General features: G+C 40.3%; 1 protein-coding gene across 4 annotated transcripts in view; it reads right to left on the bottom strand.

The window, feature by feature from the left end:
• LOC109431667 (ion transport peptide-like) overlaps nucleotides 1–21,246 on the bottom strand; it is a 121,891-nt gene that overhangs the window by 61,805 nt on the left and 38,840 nt on the right. Inside the window, exon 1 of one of the 4 annotated variants that reach the window (XM_019707918.3) lies at nucleotides 16,339–18,262. The exons of 2 other annotated variants lie outside the window; for them this stretch is intronic. The gene's annotated coding sequence lies outside the window, so the exon portion shown is untranslated. Of the gene's footprint in view, nucleotides 1–16,338; nucleotides 18,263–21,246 lie in introns of those variants that run through there. One more of the 4 variants, XM_062852598.1, reaches the window with a different exon arrangement.

The following is a 21,246-nucleotide window of genomic DNA, read 5'->3' as shown; positions in this document are numbered from 1 at the left end:
ACACTCGCGAACAAATAAAACTGCTAGAAAGCGTCGTTGTCGTCGCCGTCGTCGTCAAGAGCAAACATCTTGAGCGCCGATGATGGGGAGTGAAAAGCAAAGATTTACTTTACCGGTCGACGCTGGTGCAGCTGGCGGAAACTCCTTTCAACCAATCGTCAACAAAACCACGCGGAGGCGCCACCTCCGCCGTGGGCTGGCTGATTAATCGCTGTCAATTTTCGTTCGACCGCAGTTATGACATTCGACCGCCAGCTTCGGTAAATATTGCTACAACAGCGCGGAATGTGCTGTTTTGGGATTGTTTTTTATTTGCGGCTCGTGAGTAAACGATTTCTGCTGAAATTCTGTCTGCTAATGGATTGAATGGCACGTAAGTGCTAATTTTGGGGAAAATCCAACACCGGATGGAATCACACATGAGTAAGTGCAGTGTGTTTGTGTTATTTGTTAGCCTGTTGATGCTCCAGATATATTTAGAGCAGGATCCGAAGCGCTCATTTTGCATGCTAAAATTAAGTTGTCAGTCAATTGTTTGTGAAACAAAAGCGATGTCTCTGGTATTTTTTGAGGGACAAGTGTTTTTATCTAATTTCCGTCTATCTAAGCGACTAATAATGATTGAATTTATGCAACTCGCCCAACGCCTCCCGACCAATTTGGTATCAAATCAATTCCTGATTAATAAATTTAGCTTCCATATTATGTAAAATAGATTTTAAAAGAACTACAATTTCTTTAAAATTATAAGATTGGATAATTATGTGGAGTGGACCTGGTGTGATGGTTAGAACACTTGACTATCACGCCGAGGACCTGGGATCGAATCCCACTCCCGACAAACTCACAAAATGTGAGTTCTTCCTTCGGAAGGGAAGTAAAGCGTGGGTTCCCGAGATGAACTAGCCTAGGGCTAAAAATCTCGTTAATACAGATAAAAAAAAATGGATAATTATCACTCAAATTCTGTTTCCGTCTAGTCCACATCTATTTAGGGCACAACCTGAATTCAATTCCCGGCACACCATTTACGTTACACTGTGGTACATAGGATGGTTAAAAATTATAATTTGATCGTAGGTGTTGATTCGAAAAGTCGGTCAAATTCTTCGCAATCCAAATCAAATAATGTTTTCAAAGAACGCCTGAGATGTTGCTTTAAAATAACGGCCAAAATATTTCAAATTAATATTTTTTTCCTATCAGAACATTATACGCCATCACAGTGCAACGCAGAAATCTTTCACTGTGGTTGTGACAATACGATGTTCCAGGGCTGTTACAAAAGTGTCGATTTGGAAACCGCAAAATCCGCGCCAAGCCATGTGAAATCCGCGCCGAGGTCATTAAAACCGCGCCAGTACAAAAACATATGGTTTCGATGACTGAAGTTCATAAAAAGTCAAACATTTGTTACACTCTAGATGAAGAGCATTTCTAATCATAAATTGCTTTTGAAGAATTATTAATCTATGCTTTAGATGATAACTTGTTGTAAACAGGCCATTTTTTTTTAAATTTTAATATTGTTCGTGCAGTTGAAACACGCTGTGCGCTGGATAGAGGGCCAGCATCCGACGTTAGGTTTCACGTATGGATTTTGATAAAATTCGATTGTCGGGTGTGGGGAAACTTCGGGTTTCAACCGCGACGACAATAAAAAGTTTTTAATCGATAGTTCTTTGATTGTTTATCAATCAGTGTGCCTGCTATTTTACGAGAATAGGTTTTCCTGACTCTTGAAACAATTCTGAAAAAGGAGCAATCTTGGCGAATCTGGTGAAACAATGTATAATCAATGTTGTAATAAAATCTGTAAATACCAAAAGATCGTTCGAGAGAATTGGAAGAAAATTTTCAGAAACTTCTTGAGAATTTCATGGATTACTTCCTACAGAAACTTATTATATAAACAAATATAGTAATACTAGTGGAATTCATTGATTAAATCACCAATAAATTTAACTTCTAAGGGAGATATTTATAAAAAGCAAATACTTCATAAAAAATGTCTGGATAATGCTCTGAACATTGCGTAAAAGATATGTATAAAAGTATTAATCCAACAGAAATTTATTATAATATCTGACCATACCGCACCCTTGGAAATTCAGTTAAGATTTTAGCAAGAATGTCCTCAGTCTTAGGATTTCGAAAGCTTCAACGATTTCTTCAAGTATTCTGCAAAAATATCCTCCACAAAGTCTACCAAGAAACCCTTTAATATCTGTTCCCTCAACTCCCCTCACGAGTGCTCCGACTGGAAATCAAAGAGAAATTTTACAACAGTAGTTTATGTATTTATAGCATAATTGTATCAGAATTTTAGCAAAAAAAATCGATTCGACATAAAATCCACAAATAACTGATTCAGGAATTTCATGAGTTCCGTTAAGGACAAACGTCTTGAGATCCCGCTTCAACAGTGCATCAGAATTTCAAACGCACAAATCTCAAGAAACAAGATTCACACAACAGTGCATTTCATTATTCTGTTCTTGCTCACTCGTAATAAGCTTAAAATAAGAAGATCAGGTGCGCTGGTTTTGTTTACGCAGAGATTTGTGCCCTCGAAATCGTGAGTAGGTACCAAAGTCGGCCATTGTGGCGGCCATTTTGGGATTCTAACAAGTCTGTCCTTAAACTCATCCATAATAAATGAAAAAAGTCCAGCATGTTAAAAAATCGCTAATTTTTCCAAAGTTTTATCCATGGAATTTTCTGAGAATGCAATAATAAAAATTTTCAGGGCGTGTTACCTTGTATCTTTTTTAGGAGTTTCCGAATTTAGACGACATACTGTGTCAGAAAACCAATCAGGTTGATTTGTCACGACACATACAGTCTACAAAATCAATATTTTCTTTACGAGATTCTATTGAATGTGACTACAAAATTTCCGATAGGCGTCTTTAACAAATTCCATCAACAAATAGCTTTCAGTATCACCAATAAAGCCCAGTCCCATAACTCTAATTTGAAAATGTTCATTGTTTTTACTGATTGTGTTGAGCCTCATATCTAAATATGCACTTACATTAAGCATTTGAAAACGATTTCCGCAAAATCCGCGCCAAAATTAGCAAAAACGCGCGAAACGCAAAAACCGCGAAAAACGCAAAATCCTCGCCACGTGTAACAGCCCTGTGTTTCGTATGCCGAAAATCCACACACACATTTGTATGCATCCACCATAGCCGAAGACAACTCTAAACAAACATTTTACCGACAACAAGTAGCGATTTATTTTAGTGATTGAACAGCTTTTGCAACTCTGCACCAGTGAAATCCAACTTTAAAGTCTCACAGAAGAACTTTGGTGGGGTGTAAATTAAAGGTTGGCTCAACACAGTGGCGTAGCCAGAAATTGTCTCTTGTTTTTCAATGCTCAATGATACCTTTATTTTTTTTTTTTATCTGTATTAACGAGATTTTTAGCCCTAGGCTAGTTCATCTCGGGACCCACGCTTTACTTCCCTTCCGAAGGAAGAACTCACATTTTGCGAGTTTGTCGGGAGTGGGATTCGATCCCAGGTCCTCGGCGTGATAGTCAAGTGTTCTAACCATCACACCAGGTCCGCTCCACTGATACCTTTAATGATTTTACACTTACATTTCGTAAACAGCAATGAGTAATTGTATTCCTAGTTTGATATTGATTTTTTTGATATTGCAGAAATTTTTTGTCACACCACAATATGGTTCCACCAGTTTCAGCATACATTGGTTCGTTTTACTGCTAGAAATTTTAAGCGTCGGTTACACTTTTTGGGTGGTGCATGGAATAATCGGTTTGTTTACTTGCTACTGTCCTTGGTATTTGACGTGTGAACAAATGTTTTAGACGATTGAACATTTGCATGGTAATCTATTATGCAAAGCAAGATGCAATAATAGCGTCAATCGTCACAAAGCGCTTCATACTGAAAATTTGTTTAACCCAAATTTCCAGGATACCTATAAGGGGATACCCATAGCTGTTGTAAGAACGTATCAAGGACAACTGACGAAAATTGTAGAATGTACCACGGAGTGTTGAGTGTTGTAGTCAGAGGCCCATCCTAGTAATTGATTATAGAGATTCGATAACTAACGGGTAGGAGACATTAGGTCTACACATTGAACAACATTGAAATACTACCGAACGACTAGAACAAAGTTCATAAGATCGCCTAATGACATAGAATCATTTCACTCACTATTTTTTATGTATATTTAGAGATTTACGAGTCATACAAAAATATTTGGGGTTTCATATAAAATACGGCGGTGGACAGGGAAGGTTAAAAAAATCAATAAAATTACGTTGTGTAATAAATGCACAGCCCCAAATACTATAAAATATGCATTAACAATTCTTTTCGAATTCTGATAACAGCTACTTCGATCGTCGATCGCTCCCTATTCTACCTCACCATTCATACATTAGCCTCCTATCACGCCTACGAACGAATAGCAACGAATAATAATGTGAAGTGAATAACGCATCACATCTCACAGATGATGACGTTGCGTGTTCGTTCAGAACAATCTGTTTGTTGCATCTTTCTCGACTCGCTTCAGCAAAGAGGAGTGAATATGAATGAAATGAGGTGACTATGCGGACCCCTGGCAACGCCACTCCTCTCTAACCGTCTCTAAAATACTAAAACTTTATTTGAAATGGGCAATACAACGTTGGCCGGGTCAGCTAGTCTGAGAAAAACCTTGAATTCTCAGGGGATTTTTGTGGCATATTTTTTTCACAATCACGACTTTATGTAAGGCATTGCTGTTTATTCACAATTGTATCTGTTCCCATAACGGATATTAGCCCTATTGATTGTCACTATTAAGGATAGACTTGTTAGAATCCCAAAATGGCCGCCACAATGGCCAACTATGGCACCTACTCACGATTCTGAGCGCACAAATCTCTTCGTACACGTGATCTTCTCATTTTAAGCTTATTACAAGTGAGCAAGAACAGAATAATAAAATGCACTGTTGTTTAAAACTTGCTTCTTGAGATTTGTGCGTCTGAAGTTTTGATGCACCGTTGAAGCGGGATTTCAAGACGTTTGTCTTTAAATGCGTTTTACTGCTCAATAAGCTTCAACCAACTTCTTTTGGAAAAAAATAATACAAACATAGATGAAGATCATAGAAGAATTCTTGTTCAGAATTGTTTATGAATTAGATTAAATAGTAATTCTTCACCACAACACTCATCGTACTATTTCATCTTAATTCCTATTTCGAATTTTCTTTTAAAAAAAATACCTCTCAAAGTTTAAATTCGACATTTTTTAGACAGTCTCATATTTTTTTCGAAGAATTAAGCTTGAAAAATAAAGTTCTGTGTGATATAAAAGTAGATATCCCATTAATTTTCGAATCTAACACTTTTTACAAAAAAAGATAAAAAATACAAAAAAGTAAGGTTCAAAGTTACATAGGCATACATGGTGACTATTAATTCATATATCCATATGTCTGACCTAAAATTCTAGAACAAGGTCTGAACTAGTAATCAAGCTTGATTGAACTCAAGATTGAACCATAACCAGATTTACTTGATCTGGAGGGTACCTTTTAATCTTTCCATCCAATGCTCAAACCAATTTTCGCGCTCTTGCAGCCTCTAAAAGTGCAACTCTCCGGTGACATTTATGCCTCCTGCATTTCATTATGGACCCTCAGCCTTATTTGAATACAATGCCCACATTTGCTAGGACCTGCGCAGCAAGGCGAACCTTTCGGAACGTTACCTTAATACAAATGCAGCATTTGAAAAACTCCACTGGCACTGCCATTGTGCTTCGCGGAGATCTCTCAAGGTGATACCTTTGCGGTATGGGTTGCACCCGTCCAAAAGAATGCGAACATTAAAACTATGTGTTTTATTAGGGGCACAAATCAGCCGTCTTTTTTGCATAAGTGTTGCGAGATTACAGTGCCCAGCCTTGTCACGACTGCCCGCGAAGATCTGGTGTGAAGTTTGGGGTTTGACGTCAGCCGAATCGATCTCGGAACGCCCTGTTTATCAACCGCCAGCAAACGACCGAGCAGATCCCTATCGGAATCAGATCGAGTGCGAGTGCGAGCAAGTTCAGGCTGCGTTGTGAAATTCCCTAAAGGGGTGTGTCACACTGCTGTCTGTCGTTGACATCGTCGTTGTTGTCGACTTGCATGCATGTCCAATGTACGCGTGTGGTACGTGACTGGCAACGCACGTACGTCAGAGGGAGGTCTGTGCACTTCGACTACCAGTTTTTGGTGTTGGTGAAGTTTTTTGCCTCACTTGTTGATCAGTGATCCTAACAAGTCCAGTTTGCAGTTTCTAGAAAATGAAAACCAACTGCATAAAAAGCAACAATTCCGCCCCTTTGACGGTTTACAGTTGTTGTTTGAATGGTACAGTACATTGGCTTCCGAAAATTATGATCGTACACAATTATGCATTAAATTTCTCACAAATAATGCAAAAAGAGCGATAGAACCTTACAAATGCATTAATTTTCAACATAATTTCATAAGGTTTTATGAGGTGCTGTACAGCCGTTTCTGTCGAATTTTGTTCAGTTAGATATTAACAGCGAAACTCGGAATACGACTGTAATCGCGCACTTTGTTCCGCTGCGTCGCTAAGCGTGTTACGCCTGGAGACTCGCACTGAGCCCCACGGCGACGACGGGGCAAACTAACAAGAAATATAATTATAAATAATTGATTTATTTATCTCCTCGTGTCATCCAGGGAGGCGGCGCGGCTACGAGAATAGCTCTCCAGCAACAACCGGGAGAAGCAACGCTGCTGCTAATCATAACTGGCGCGTTCTTTCTTGCATCTCGAAAAGCGGCAGACGTGAAAGGGGATACACGCAACGCCGTCGTCATCAAGGGGAATGCCACATTAGAAAGAATGACATCGCAAATCACTCACTTTTGCAATGGTTGCAATTCATTACCGAGCCAAGTTAGCCAGCGGCCAACGGCCATATCAGTGGACAGTGGATGCGTTCATAGGCCTCCACAGATGCCACATGGTCGCTGATGTGGCCGGCCGTGTGTAGCGTTCTTACGTTATTCATTGCAAATTTTGATTGATAGCACTGCTAGCTAAGTCGGTCTAGAAGAGGAAAGTCGTACATCGTAAAACTCGCGTGGAGATACTTTTTTCCATCTATGGTGATCCATCTCGATTGTGTAGAGTAATCGAGAATGTTATAATTATACGACTTGATGGTGTATAACAAACCTGTTAGAGCTGACTGGCAGGTTTCTCCTCTGTCCGTTGAATCAGACTTTCGATAGTTAGCACAATAACAACGTCGAAAGATCGCTTTGACGAGGACGGGTCGTATTCCTTTCCTACCGTGCATTGAAATCTAACTCTCCGAGGCTCGCGGTGGCTCTATGCGCGTGCCCAGAACATGGTGATGATGATATTCTATTCGTATTTCGTACATCCGAATAATGAAAGAACTGGTTTACGAATTCTAAAAGTTATCTCCCGAATTGAGGCGATTTTAGTAAATTCCTAATCAAATCCTTGCTGGATTTTTCTAAATTTCCAAATTCAGCGAATTAATTTCCAAGCTCCACACAAAAACATATGAAAATGTTGCAATTTCCAATTGTTGTGACACACCGCAACATAGCATTTTCCAGAATAGAACAGAATATGATATCTACCATGCACCTGGTGCGTGGAGTCTTCACAACTTTGGATTTCCATTGTAAAAGAACCAACACAGAAAAATTGATTTAATAAAGCCTGTATCCGCAATAATCGGGACACAGAAATACACCTGTAACTCTGCAATAGATACATTAAAATTGCTCAAATTTGGCCTCATAACATCTTGAGATGTGTTCATTTCACCTACAAAATTTCATGTGGATCGTTGCAGTACTTTTTGTTGTAGCGATGAAAGAGTGAAATGTGCGCCATTGAATTTTGTACAGACCCTAGTTTTGCTTGCCAGCGCTGTAACTTTTGAATTTGGCGAAGAAAATGGCTGAAATTTTGAACACAAACCTCTCAATCTACATTTGTTGCTTAGGCAAAATTTCAAAAAAATCGATGCACTATCAACAATTTTATAATCCAAACATGTATTGGGACTGAACGTGATTTTAGCTCCTCAGACAGCAAACAGTCAGCACCCTTTATTGTTTCGATTGTACTAATGAAAGTACTATATCAATAATCATCAAATTTTGCAGGCATAATATACACGTAATCAACTATCTTCTGTAAAAATTTCATGAAAATTGGCAGAGAAATTCAAAAGTTATGAATAGGCAAACATCACACATGAAAAACACGAAAATTTTTCACTAACACTCACCCCTATCAGTACCAGTAACTTTCAAACCAATTGATCAACGTTGATGAAATTTTGCAAGAAAGTGTCTCTATAAGTATCATAACTGCTAACGAAATTTTATAATTATCATCACAGAACTTTGAACTCTAGCGTAAAAGAACCATCTATTATGCGAATGAAAATTGGTCATGATTGTACAAAATGCTTAAAACCACGTCTGTTTGTTTTTCATCCACAGTTAAAAGTAATGCATCGATTTTTATGAAATTTGGCTCACATAATAAACATACACCAAAGAGTTCTTGGTCAATGATTTGGCAAATTTTACCGATTCATTACAGAGCTACAGCCGTACTTCTGTGTCCCGATTATTGCGGATACAGGCTTTATTCATATTATCACCAAGATTTGTTGAATGAAAAATACGAAACAGTTTTATATCTTCTATTTTGCACTGACACATTTCCAGATTATGACACTAATTGGACAAGTTAGGAGAAAGGATTGATGGAAAGCCTTTTTGTCGTTTGGTGTTCATCTTTCCTATGCAATAAAGGCCTTCGAGGAGAAACATCAGAGAATACAAATATGGCTGCCACAATGGCCGACTTCGACCCTTACGCACGTTTTTAAGAGCACCAATCTTAGAAATTCGTAAACAAATGCGCTCGATTTGGAAAAGCCTCTTTTTGCAAGTGAGCAAAACCAGGATAAACAAGTGCGGCTTGATTCAATGTTTCGTTCGTCAGATTTGTGCCTCTAAAGTTTGTATGAAAATGGGATTTCTTGATGTTTCACCTTTACAAAGATCGTGGCACGTTCGTGCAGAGATGCTCGATGAGTTTTACCGAAACCCTTGCACATTATTCATCAAAAATGCTTTTAGAAATCTGGCAAGGATTTTCACATGGATTTATTGGAAGTCTCCTTGGGTCAGCAAATAGATGTACAAGAAATCCGTCTTAATTTGTGAATAAGCTTATTATTAGGTGACCAAAACATTGAGTATTGTGTAGCGAGCAGAATTCCATTATAAGAAGTCCACTGATTTTCACTCTGCCAACTCTACAGTGAGTGATTTAATCATAATGTCGTCTTCCAGTGCTGCACACACTACTAAACCGCCATCATGTTGCCCAACAGCCAAAACAGCAAAATGCCATTCCTGCCCTGCATTTTTGCGACCACTTCCCGGAACGAAGGCATGATATATGTTTTCCACGAATGGAGGCTGGGGCCAAGAATAACTATATACAACAGCAACATTATCTCTGAATGCCAAAAATATCTTTACCCAATTTTTCTCTTGATGTTCGTCCGTCATTAGAGGACATTCGCGAATGTTATAATTCAATTCTGTGACCTGCATATCAGCCACAGGACAATTTTCTGCGCAATAGAAATTAGACAAATGCATTAGAAAAATTTCTCATATTTTTTTCAGAAATTAGGATACTGTTCAATCACTGAATCACTGAATAAATTTTTATTGCAAAAAAAGTTTTGAACGTAGACATTGATTTTGTATTGTTGATGACGGATCGTTAAACAGGCTCCTTTTCGAGATTCCTTTCTCTTTTGCGTACGGTGTTGCTTTCCAATTGTATCAGAGCCTGTCTGTAAGCTTGGCATTTTCTATTAACGTATTTTTAATAGTTAGTAACAGAAAATGTCTACAAAATATAGGCCAATTCACATTCGTATAGGTATCTGAAGATACCTATGTAGCTAATCAACTAAAATTTCAATAAAAATAAATGCTTTGAGTTTCATGCGCATAGTCCAATTGCAAAAATAGTACCAACCTGATATTTTCAAGGTTGACTATTGATTAAAATCAAAGCGTGCAATATGTAGGTTAACGTACCAACCGGATATTGCTCAGACTGTGGCCCGTTGAGGAAACGCTGATTACAGCATGTCAAAACAAGTGAAATCTCGACAGAAACTTCAGCTTCAACCCTGGCTGGCATATGCATGCCGCCCCAGTCATCAGCCAACCAGCAGGGACATTTCCCGCGAAAATCATGCTGACAGAATGTCAGTCAGTCATGTTCGCGCGCGAAAGATTCGCCTACACACAGAGATAGCTGCACTAGGGAACGGCGGGGCGAAGTGCAACCATGAGGTGAGATTTCAAAGATGTTGTATGTATGCGGTTCTGTTGGCTTTCCGAAACGAGCAACTCCTTACAGGAAGACGCAGACAATGTTTGTACAGTGTAATTTTAAACCACTTCTCCCTACACAGAGCCAACGGTCCGCAAACCGACCGGCGGTGCCGGCGGCCGTGTTGGTTGTCGTGTATGTGCGGACAGTTCATTTCCGTACCTTCCTGTGAACAATCCACCGACCGCACAGCCAGCCGACCGCAAGAACGAGCACCAGAGAAGGTCAGGGCATGGGATGTGCTGGTGGTTTTAGTGATCATCACGCGAGAACGCGAAACTGGGTGTCACTGGGTTTGTTTCGGATCGGTTTGGTTTTGTTGTGCACATCAACTCAGACATGGAAAGCTGGGTACCGCTTTCCTCCGTTGACACGGTCACTTACTAGTAGGGTACCGTACGGGATGAACTTGTGGGACAACAGTAATAGTTTTGCTGGAGAAACTCCAACAATTTGAACGGGTTGATTCCACTATTCTACAAAAAAATCCTACTACTAGTTAAAAACTCAAATATTGCCACCGTCCGAAAATCGTTCAAGTACGGTACGGCTTCTGGGGTGACGGATGATGAAATGCTTCCGAGAAATTTCCTGAACTAATTTATGATGTTCGCGCTCTGAAGCGCAACATCAAAAGACCGCTTTTTTAGTTCAAGTATGTTCATTGCTTCGGCTAAAGGACACATGGTTTTTGCGCGTTCTTTTCTCTATTTTCTGCAAGTTGGTGCCAGTCACTATGGGAAAGTGTGATTAGTTTGCAGCGATCGCTAGATGCGATGTTGCTACTGCTTTTTAGAAGTGAATTTCGAGCAATTGTATAGTACTGGGCAAAGGACATGAGGCGGGAGTTGATAGGTGTTTAAGGTGAGTTTAATTTGGAACGGGTGGACCTGCACATCCGAAGGTATCCAAGGGCTCCCTTGAGCATAGGTCACTGGATCTACAAGCATTATAAGTAAATATTTGAAGCACTATGAACAAAGCTCAAACTCATGCAGCATCATGCAACTTATATTGGGTCAGGCAGTGACTTCAATAACTGTTTAGGGTCTTCAAGAACTCCCATGAGAGCTCCGTAGTCTTCCCTTACACTCTAGTGAAACACCTTGAAACCCCGTGAATCCTCTGGAATGCCTTGAAACGACTTGAAACAGCTTGAAGCCTTTAGAAAACTGTTGAAACACCCTGAAGATATGAATAATAAAGTCACATCTCTCATTTTCACTAATCTGAAAAAGCAACTAAAGATTTACGCTGAAAAGTTTATCGATTGTTCACCACCAGCGATCGCATTTTCAGCGCTATCCATGATTTAGTACTTCAGATCTGTGCTCTTGATAATTCAAGAATTGGATTCATTATATATCTACCTTGAATTGCTTTGAAACACCTTGAACGAGGACTTCCTCTAAAGCTACTCTACTAAAATCCCTCTTTACCCCCTGAAATCCACTAAAAACCCCATCAAAACGCTTTGAAATGACTTGAAACCTCCTGGAGAACCCAGTGGTATTTCAAAACTCTAATTCCTATGAAATCTCTGCTTGAAAAGCTTCGAAATTCCTTGAACCCCTGTTTCTTCCAGGATTTTATCAAAAATTCTGCAGGAGTTTTTCACGGAATCTTTACTGGAGTACCTCCCGAGGTATTTTTCAGAAAAGTTCCCGGCATGCTCCCATAGTTTTTTTCAAGGTTGCAACCATTCATTTGCAAAGATTTACATTCATTTGCTATTATCTCAGTTCAGAAGCATGCTATCGAAAAACAATGTATGGATGAATTTAACCTTGTAATTTTATCTGAAAGTTTGCCGAATAACATTGGGGTCGCAAACGTATACCAAAGTCGTGAGCGAGCTGTGAAGGCAACTCTACACGCGGTGAATGTAAATTACATTCACGCTGTGGAAAGTTGCCTTCACAGCTCGCTCACGACTTTGGTATACGTTTGCGACCCCAATGTTATTCGGCAAACTTTCAGATAAAATTACAAGGTTAAATTCATCCATACATTGTTTTTCGATAGCATGCTTCTGAACTGAGATAATAGCAAATGAATGTAAATCTTTGCAAATGAATGGTCGCAACCTTGGTTTTTTTTTACTCCTTACAGGATTCCTTACTCAGATCCTTTCAAAATTAATCAAAAGTCCCCTCAGGGATTACTCTTAGTGGTTTTCTGGGATAGCTTTCCAGCAGTTTCTCCTAGGATTTATACCGGGAAGAACTCTCCCGAGAAAAATTGTAAGAAGATCACCGTAAGAAACCCTAAAAACAACTATACGAAGAAAAGCCTGAAAAAAACCTCCGAAAGAAATCATGAGAAAAACATCATAAGAAATACCATCAATGGCTCATGCATAAATCTAAAAAGAAACCCTGGAAGAAATTCTAGAAAAATCTTGAAAAAGGGCCAGAATAAATCCTAAAAAAAACTTTGAGAGACACCCCGGGAGCAACACTGGAAGAAATCTTTAAAGAGAAACCCCAGGGAGATACTCCTAAGAGTAATCCTAGGTAAAACTTCACTCTAACTCGAGCCCGGCTAATTTTCATTCTTTTGCTGAGATCCGCACCGCACAGCCAAGCGCTTGGCAATCTCAATTTAACTGAGATATCATCAAAAAGACAAGTTAATTCATAGCAGCACCCATGGGTACCGCTACCAACGAACATTATACGTCAAGCGCTTAGCCGAGATTTCAGCAAATGATCGAGAATTGTTTTATATTTCTTCAAGAGAAATCCTGCGAGAACTTTTAAATAATATCTTCAGCGAAACTCTAGAAGAAATTTCATGAGAGTTTCTTGAAAAAGTTACAGGAAAAACTGCGGAAGAAATACCGTGAGAGCAACACAGGAAAACCTCTCGAAGATAACCGTCTAAAACTCATGAAGAAATCCTGGTAGAAACTCTAGTAGAAATCCGGGCAATATCTCCTGCAGAAACTTTGGAATGAAGCTTGCAAACAAATTTCGGGAAGAACTCCTGTGGAAATCCAGAGAGGAACATCAGAAGGAATTACTTAAATTCGTTCAAGAGAAATTCCAAGAAAAACTCTAGAAGATTCCCCAACTACATAAAAAAATATCCTGCAGAGATCCCGGAATAAATCGTAAAAGAAATCTAATATTATTTTTTTTTTCAAAAAAAAAAACGCAATCTTTTGAGAAATTTTTGAAGACATTTCAAGAGGTATCTCTAAAGGAGTTGTGAAAATCGAAAAAATTGTGGAATTTCAGTAGGATCTGGGACCATTTGGACAGGAGCACCTATTTTGGGTGCTGTCAAAAGGTGTGTTTTGACAGTTCCGCACTACGAGCATGAAGTAAAAGCTCAAATGTTTTATTGACACCAACAATAATGTAGTAAACTAAGTGAACTTTATGACTTCTGAATAGATACTACTAGTAAGCAGTAAAGTTCGCTACTTTTTATTCATACGACTCATTGGTTCGCTGATTTTTATCGACCTCTGTGCGAAGCTTAAGAACAGCATTAAAAACAATAAAAATAAAAAGCCAAGCGTCTCCATTGCTTTTCTCCTAATGTATGGAGTCGCATACTTCTCTTAGGCATGGCTTGGGACTCTTCAATCTAATTTGACTTTAATCATTATCACTCTTGTAAATTGATAGAAGACCCTACAGATGCAAGACCATCACAGAAATATTTGAACATATTTTAGGAGTTCGCTTTTCAACAGTTTGAATGTGAACATTCCATTTTTTGCAATATTTTCGTTGTTTGGAATTCGTTCACTTGCATTCTTACTGCTTTCAGAAATGAACTACAAACCCTGTCCAAGACTAACAGAAACTGAAAGGAAAACTTAATTTCACTTTAAATTCAACAACCAAAATCTGCTGAATTTTATTTTTCATTATTTCCAACGACCAGCAATGCGACATCTTATAAAAATCCATAACTAGTGCTCTCAGCTCTAATCACTGCTCACATATCGATGCATTTCACGTTTTGACGGAAAATAATCGCAAATTCAACGCATTTTACCGTGTCTTCTAGCGTTCCCCACACCCTGATCTCATATGAAAACCACTTAACGAATACGACCCGCGCGCGGGTGATCAAGATAGTGGCTTGCATGCCGCCAAGGAGTCTACGTGATCGAATTGAGCGTTGCTGTTGCTGCTGCTGCTGCGCCTACAGCTACAGCTCCTCCTCTACCTGGCGGCATTGTGCCACTAATACTGCGTTACTGCGCGCGACTCTGCTGCTGCTGGCTGGATCGACCGGTTCGACAACGTTGTAAAATTTCCAACCGCGATCAGCATCAAATGATCACCCACAACAACAGTCCAAGCAACCAACGGCGAGGTCCAAGCTGCGCTGCGCTGACGGTTGCTGTTGCACGCGAGGAGGCCAAATTTTCACCAAGTGGTGGCGCGCGGTGACAAAATTTTACTTCGCACGTGATTCGAATATTGATAATCGGAATCGAAAGCGCTTGGAGGACATCAACACCAGCAGTAGCAGCAGCAGCAGCGGCAAACAAAAACACTAACCTAATTTTGTTTTTCGAGGTTCGCTCAGTCCGCAAAAGTGCAAGTCAGCGTGTCAGAGTTTGTGTCATGTGTGCATGTGACATTTTTGCTACAGAGTGCTGGATAAAAAAGCCCTCTCGGCAGCGCGATCATGGCATGCATGACGTAAGAGTTAACTAATTGAAACTAATTAAAAAAGAATATCGCAAATTATGTCGTTGTGAGTGCCGCGCCATGACGACAGCGAGAGAGAGTGTGTGGCTGGGTTGTCCCTCGCGCGCCTTTTCTCTATATAGGGCCCCCAATGTGGTTCGTCGTGTCCCCTTTTCCATTTTGATCGTCGAGCAAGGCTACCCTTCTCTGTTTTTCAATTTGTCTGCCTTTGGAATGGAAATATCTTTACATGAATACAGGATGTTTTGTAAAAATAAGAAAATCAAATTAATGATAGTTCGAATAAATCATCTTAGTTACGTGCAACATTTGAGTTAAAATCTACCCATATACTGATTTTTCCGGATTCTAATTCTCCAGATCAGACAAATAAATTGGTAAAGTCTTGTACGAAAACACACTGTGGTGAAACATCGCAACAAGGAATTCTAAAATGAACATTAAAAGCTATTATGCCCCTTTTCAAGTTTCCACGATTTATCACGGCTTTGAATCAGTCCTAAACCCAAGTTTTGCACTCAAAGACCGCCATACAACAACAAAAAAAAGAAATAAACTGATTATACCAACGAAGAAGTAGTGACTGAGAGTTGTTCAGGCCAATCCTTGTACATTTGTTGTAAACGTGTAAACGTTGTAGACAAATTGTAGCTTCAACGATTCATATAGAGCATAGTGAAACTATAAGAACACTAAATAATTTGAAGAGATAGGACAAGTTGCAGTGAAAACATAGTCAGAGCAGAAACCTTTTTTTAATATTCGTAACATTGTAATATCGTAAGTTAACAAATTTCCTTATGGCTTCACCATTATCAACATCAAACAACCCACCTTGTACCGAGATGCACTTTATCACCTCTGGTAGACTGCAATTATGATTAGTAATTCTCTCTCTCTGCTTTCTTTGCCTCGCAATATGGCACGTATGCCATTCGATTACATCTAAGGTACAACGAGGGCGCAATCCGAGTAGAGCCGGTGCTCACTTCCGGCAGCACTTCTTGCGACTCCTCAGTGGTCCCATACTCGCGCTATCCGTATCACATACATTCCAATCAAGTTTCACTTGGAAACATGTCAATTGAAGTAACAAGTCAATTCTCACGTAGATAAAAACATTAAACGATTGCGTCAGACATAGGAATGGTATTTTTTTTTTTTTGCTTCAACTTACATTTGATTCAGTCAATCGGTAATCCGAGCTCTACTCCAGGGAAGAAAAATTGCTCCGTCGCGTCTCCGTAGAAAAAGTAGCTTTCGCAGTAGAAACTCCTCGAAAGTGATGTGGCCGTTTGATTGCCTGCCTTGCCGGAACACACGATCTTGATGACCTTTTAACGGTTTTCAATTACTGGTTTTTGTTCTGTCTTGTTAGGGGTTTTAACGCACTTCACTTCGGGCTACAGTTTTTTGCTACAATGTTTGATTAATTTTTGCACTGCCGGAACGAGTAACTTCTTATGCCTCACACGAAACAATAAAATTGCTTAACTTGATTACAGTCATCTTGAATGACCGTCGTAGCAACAAAAGGCTTAAGATAATTGAGAGAACCGTCACTTCTCACAATTGGCCGTGTATGTTCCACAGGGGTGCTACCGTATGTTACTTATTTTTCCTTGCGCTCCGGGTGCACTAAACCGTTTCCGTCACTTGCGCCTTTTCTGCTCGTGTGTTTGATAAACGATCCGCTTCCAACTTTTCTTTGGGAAGTTATACCTCCCTCTGATGCACACACGGAATTAAACCGATAAATTTCAAACTTTATGATGCTGCTCGTTTTCAGCACGTTGTTACTTTACGCCGGATACACTTTCTATATACTTTCGATGATTCTTGCCGCGGGCGACCGCAAATCAGTCAATAGAACCAATAGTACAGAGCAGAACCGCGCTTGCACTTAGCGTTGAAAAAATTGCACCGAAAAAATTAAACTCTGAACGTTTAAAATGATTTTTTTTTTATTATTTATGTCCCTTTACGATCTGTCGCTTTTAAGTACTACTTTCGTTAATAAGCGCAAAAAGTAGTAACCAGAGATGGAATTGAATCAGTTATTTATTGGCTGAGCTTAATTGTTGTGTGCTCGCTATATGTTGCCTTAATGGCAAACTTCAATTAAACTCCTGATGTTTATTTTGTGTACTTTGTGGCGGTAGACGATCGCTGCTTCGAAACCGCGTCGTGTACGTTCTGTTTTTCCTCTTTCCTTGTTAAGTTGTGTTTATTGCACTCTAGTTAGCACTGTTTGCTTTCGGCCTTCTCTGTGTTGTGCTGCAGTAGACTTCTCGGATACAACTGAGCCGACAATTTTATCTTTTTCTCAACTTATACTTTTCTTCTCATTTGATCATTTATTTGATTCACACTTCTCCGGGCCCGTCTCCACGTTCTCCGTTGACGGCGCCTTTGCTGCTCCCTGGACTGCTCTGTAATATCGTTTCTTATCGTTTAGATTCTCTCCTTCACTTGCGTCGTCTCTCGCTAGGTGGGCTGCTGTGTGTATACTTTTTGTATCACTTTGCCTTTACCCATTCGCCGCCCCACGAGTTTGCCTTTTACTGCTGTATGGTATGATGCTACACAGTCACAACACACTATCAGCAGCTATAGCAACAGTTTCCTCCCATAACCTGATGTCGCGCTAACATACACTCTCCAACTCGGCTCACAGCACTCTCTCTGCTCTTATAACTCACTCTCGTCGTCACTGCACTGCCCGTTCGAAAAATTTCCCACCAAAGTGGAAGACCGAGACAAGCAAAAAACTTATCACCATAAATAAGATAACGAATCGATTTGTTCGGCTCTTTTACACCCGATCTACATTAATCTCATTACTGCTTTGAGTACCCCACACGCGTGCACTGCCCTATCCGTCACCCTTCACTTGGAAAACCCGAGCAAACCAAGAGCAAATCACCTGCCAAAATTAATGATTCAATCTTTTTAAAGAATCATACCCGATACCCGATATTAAATTCATATTAAAACCTGCAAAACTCTATGCATTATGCACTCATTTGCACCAACTCCTCCAACCAACTTTCAACGCGATCAAACCAAAGAAACCGACGTACGTGTGTTCACTTGTTGCACCGTTCTAAAGGACTAAGCCGAAGCATAAACTGAATTTAGCGCATACAGTCGGTGCTGCACTGCTGCAATGCCTTCGTCTGATCGGTCGGCGATATGTAGCGCAAGAAACGACCACAATGACGACGACGACGACGACGGAAGCACCGCGTCAGACTTGCAGCCCAGCATTTGAAACGCTGCTGAGAGAAACAGTGAGTACGGTTGAGCGAGAGAAACGAATTCAACCGAGAGCGTTACAACGACGATCAGACTCAACCATCAGCTAAGCTAAGGTCTACTCAACATACATTTCAAAACATGCAATCGGTCCCACACGCTAACGCCGCTCAGCACTAAAGTGCATAATTTCCAGACTACACCAAAAATGTGTAACCCTTGCACATTTACAAAATCAGCTCCAGTGTCCGCAAAATCGTTAAATTCGCAAAAATTTTCGTACGCCAATCTAGCTCGGTTTACTAGTGACCTTGGAAAACAAAAACAAATCAACATTTCGCATCTAGACGAGTGTACGAGCTGTTTTTTGAGAATGTGTAACTGTCACTCATTTTTGTGTGGTCTGGAAATTATGCACTTATGAGTAGGTCTTACACATTTTAGTGCTGAGCAGTTTTAGCGTGCACTATCCACCCAACATCAACGACGACTGCAACTAGAGCAGCCTCCTCAGTCGGACGGAACGGCGATGCCAACTTATGTGTATTCTTATGTTGCATCTGTGCATTTTGTGGGTAGTCGTAGGAGCTTCTACGTGACAAGATCGGTGCAGTCAGTGCAAGTGCATACAACATATTGACATCGAGTGACAATACGGTTAGCGTGTGTCGTACGCCCAATTCTTGCGAAGAACACAATGATCGCAAAATTTACGAAAACGGTTCAAAAGTTTCATACACTGAGGATATTGCAACTCCGAAAATCATACGAATCAACTATGATTTTTTGCCACAAGAATTTCTTGCGAAAATCATAGTTACGAACTATGATTTTGGATTCAAAGCGCCAACTATTATTGTCATACTATTACTGTATAAATTTCATAACAATCACGTATGAAAATCATACCGATAACGTATAAAAACGAAACTATGTCGTATGACTATCATACATATTTTTATGAAATGTTTTGCACAAATTAAAAAAAAAATGCAACCTGGAATCGAACCAGGAACGTCAAGGTTGGCGAGTGCGTGCTTTACTCATTCGCCCACCGACGCTTCGGAAGTTGAAGTGGTTAGAAGCCAATAAAAGTTTTGTTGTTTTTTAGCAATAGTGTTTCATAACACGTCTTATGATTTTCATACGATGCTTCTTATGAGATTTTTCATACGACAAGTCTTATGGATTTCGCATTTCAAAGTATGAAAAGCATACGAGAACTATGAAATGATGAAAATAATAAAAATAACTGATTCATAAGATGTAAACTATGAAAAACATACGAACAGTATCCTCAGTGTATGTAAGCCAATCCCCGTTTTTTTTGTGTGTTTTGGTGACATCAGCTACTGACAACCCAATTAAATGAAGTCCTGTCGCGAAAGTGCTGGACCAGGACCATGCGTCTCCATAAATATTATAATATTAGATGGAAACGCATAGAATTGGTCGGAATTCGTTGAACACGGTGGGTCGTACTTTACGCCCGCCGAGGTTTCTTGTCTGCTTTACATCCGATTTCTCTAATTTTTTATGTGTAGTTACGGCACACAATTACCCAACTATTTTCCAAAAATCATTTGAAATTTTGAAATACAACAGAAAAATTGCGGTGAATGGCACCGTGTATAATGCATTCCGATGCAGGTGTTTATTGGGAAATGTGGCTTGCTTTCTACGTGGTTTTATAAGCCTTATATAAACTGCATCATAACAGGGTCTCCAGTTAGCATTGTGGTTAAGGCCATGGATCGTCAATCCGGAGACGGTGGATTTGATTCCCGTTCCAGTCGGGATAATTTTCTCGACTTCTTGGGCATAGTGTATCATTGTGCTTGCCTCACAATAAATTCATGCAATATGTCAGGCAAAGAAAGCCCTTCAATCAATAACTGTGGAAGTACGCAATGGGGGTAGAAGCTCAGGTAAAATATTATCTCCTGGGCGCCTATTAAAAGCACCACCCCCGGCGAAGACTGGCGCTTGACCCTAGCTATTTAGCACTGTAGTTGGAGGAAATGCCAATGCAGAACCCGTGTAGCTTCCAGGAAGGTAAGCCCAGCTCCCTGGGTTAGTGGGTTGGTGTCAGGCCCTGCGAGCCAGCCGTACAAAAGACTAGCACCGGGAAATCAAAAAGAGTAGAATGCGAACCGATACCAACGGCGACGACCACAGCGACGAAAAGGGACTTGCGATTGGAAGCTCGGTACGTGGAACTGCAGATCTCTCAAATTCATCGGGAGCACCCGCATACTCGCCGATATACTGAAGGACCGCGGGTTCGGAATCGTAGCGCTGCAGGAGGTGTGTTGGACAGGATCTATGGTGCGAACGTTTAGAGGTAATCATACCATCTACCAGAGTTTCGGCAACACACGCGAGCTGGGAACAGCTTTTATAGTGATGGGCGACATGCAGAGGCGCGTGATCGGTTGGTGGCCGATCGACGAAAGAATGTGCTGGTTGAGGATCAAGGGCCGATTCTTCAACATTAGCATAATAAAAGTGCACAGCTCTCACTCCGGAAGCACTGATGATGACAAAGACGCATTTTATGCGCAGCTCGAACGCGAGTACGACCGCTGCCCAAACCACGACGTCAAGATCATCATAGGAGATTTGAACGCTCAGGTAGGCCAGGAGGAGGAATTTAGACCGACGATTGGTAAGTTCAGCGCTCACCAGCAGACGAACGAAAACGGCCTACGACTCATTTCGCCGCCTCCAAAAATATGGCCATACGTAGCACCTTTTTCCAACACAGCCTCCCTTATCGTTACACCTGGAGATAACCACAGCAGACGGAATCTCAAATCGACCACGT

The sequence above is a fragment of the Aedes albopictus genome, chromosome 2 (genome assembly GCF_035046485.1).
Source record: "Aedes albopictus strain Foshan chromosome 2, AalbF5, whole genome shotgun sequence".
Taxonomy (NCBI): domain Eukaryota; kingdom Metazoa; phylum Arthropoda; class Insecta; order Diptera; family Culicidae; genus Aedes; species Aedes albopictus.
This window is presented reverse-complemented; position numbering and strand designations above follow the sequence as displayed.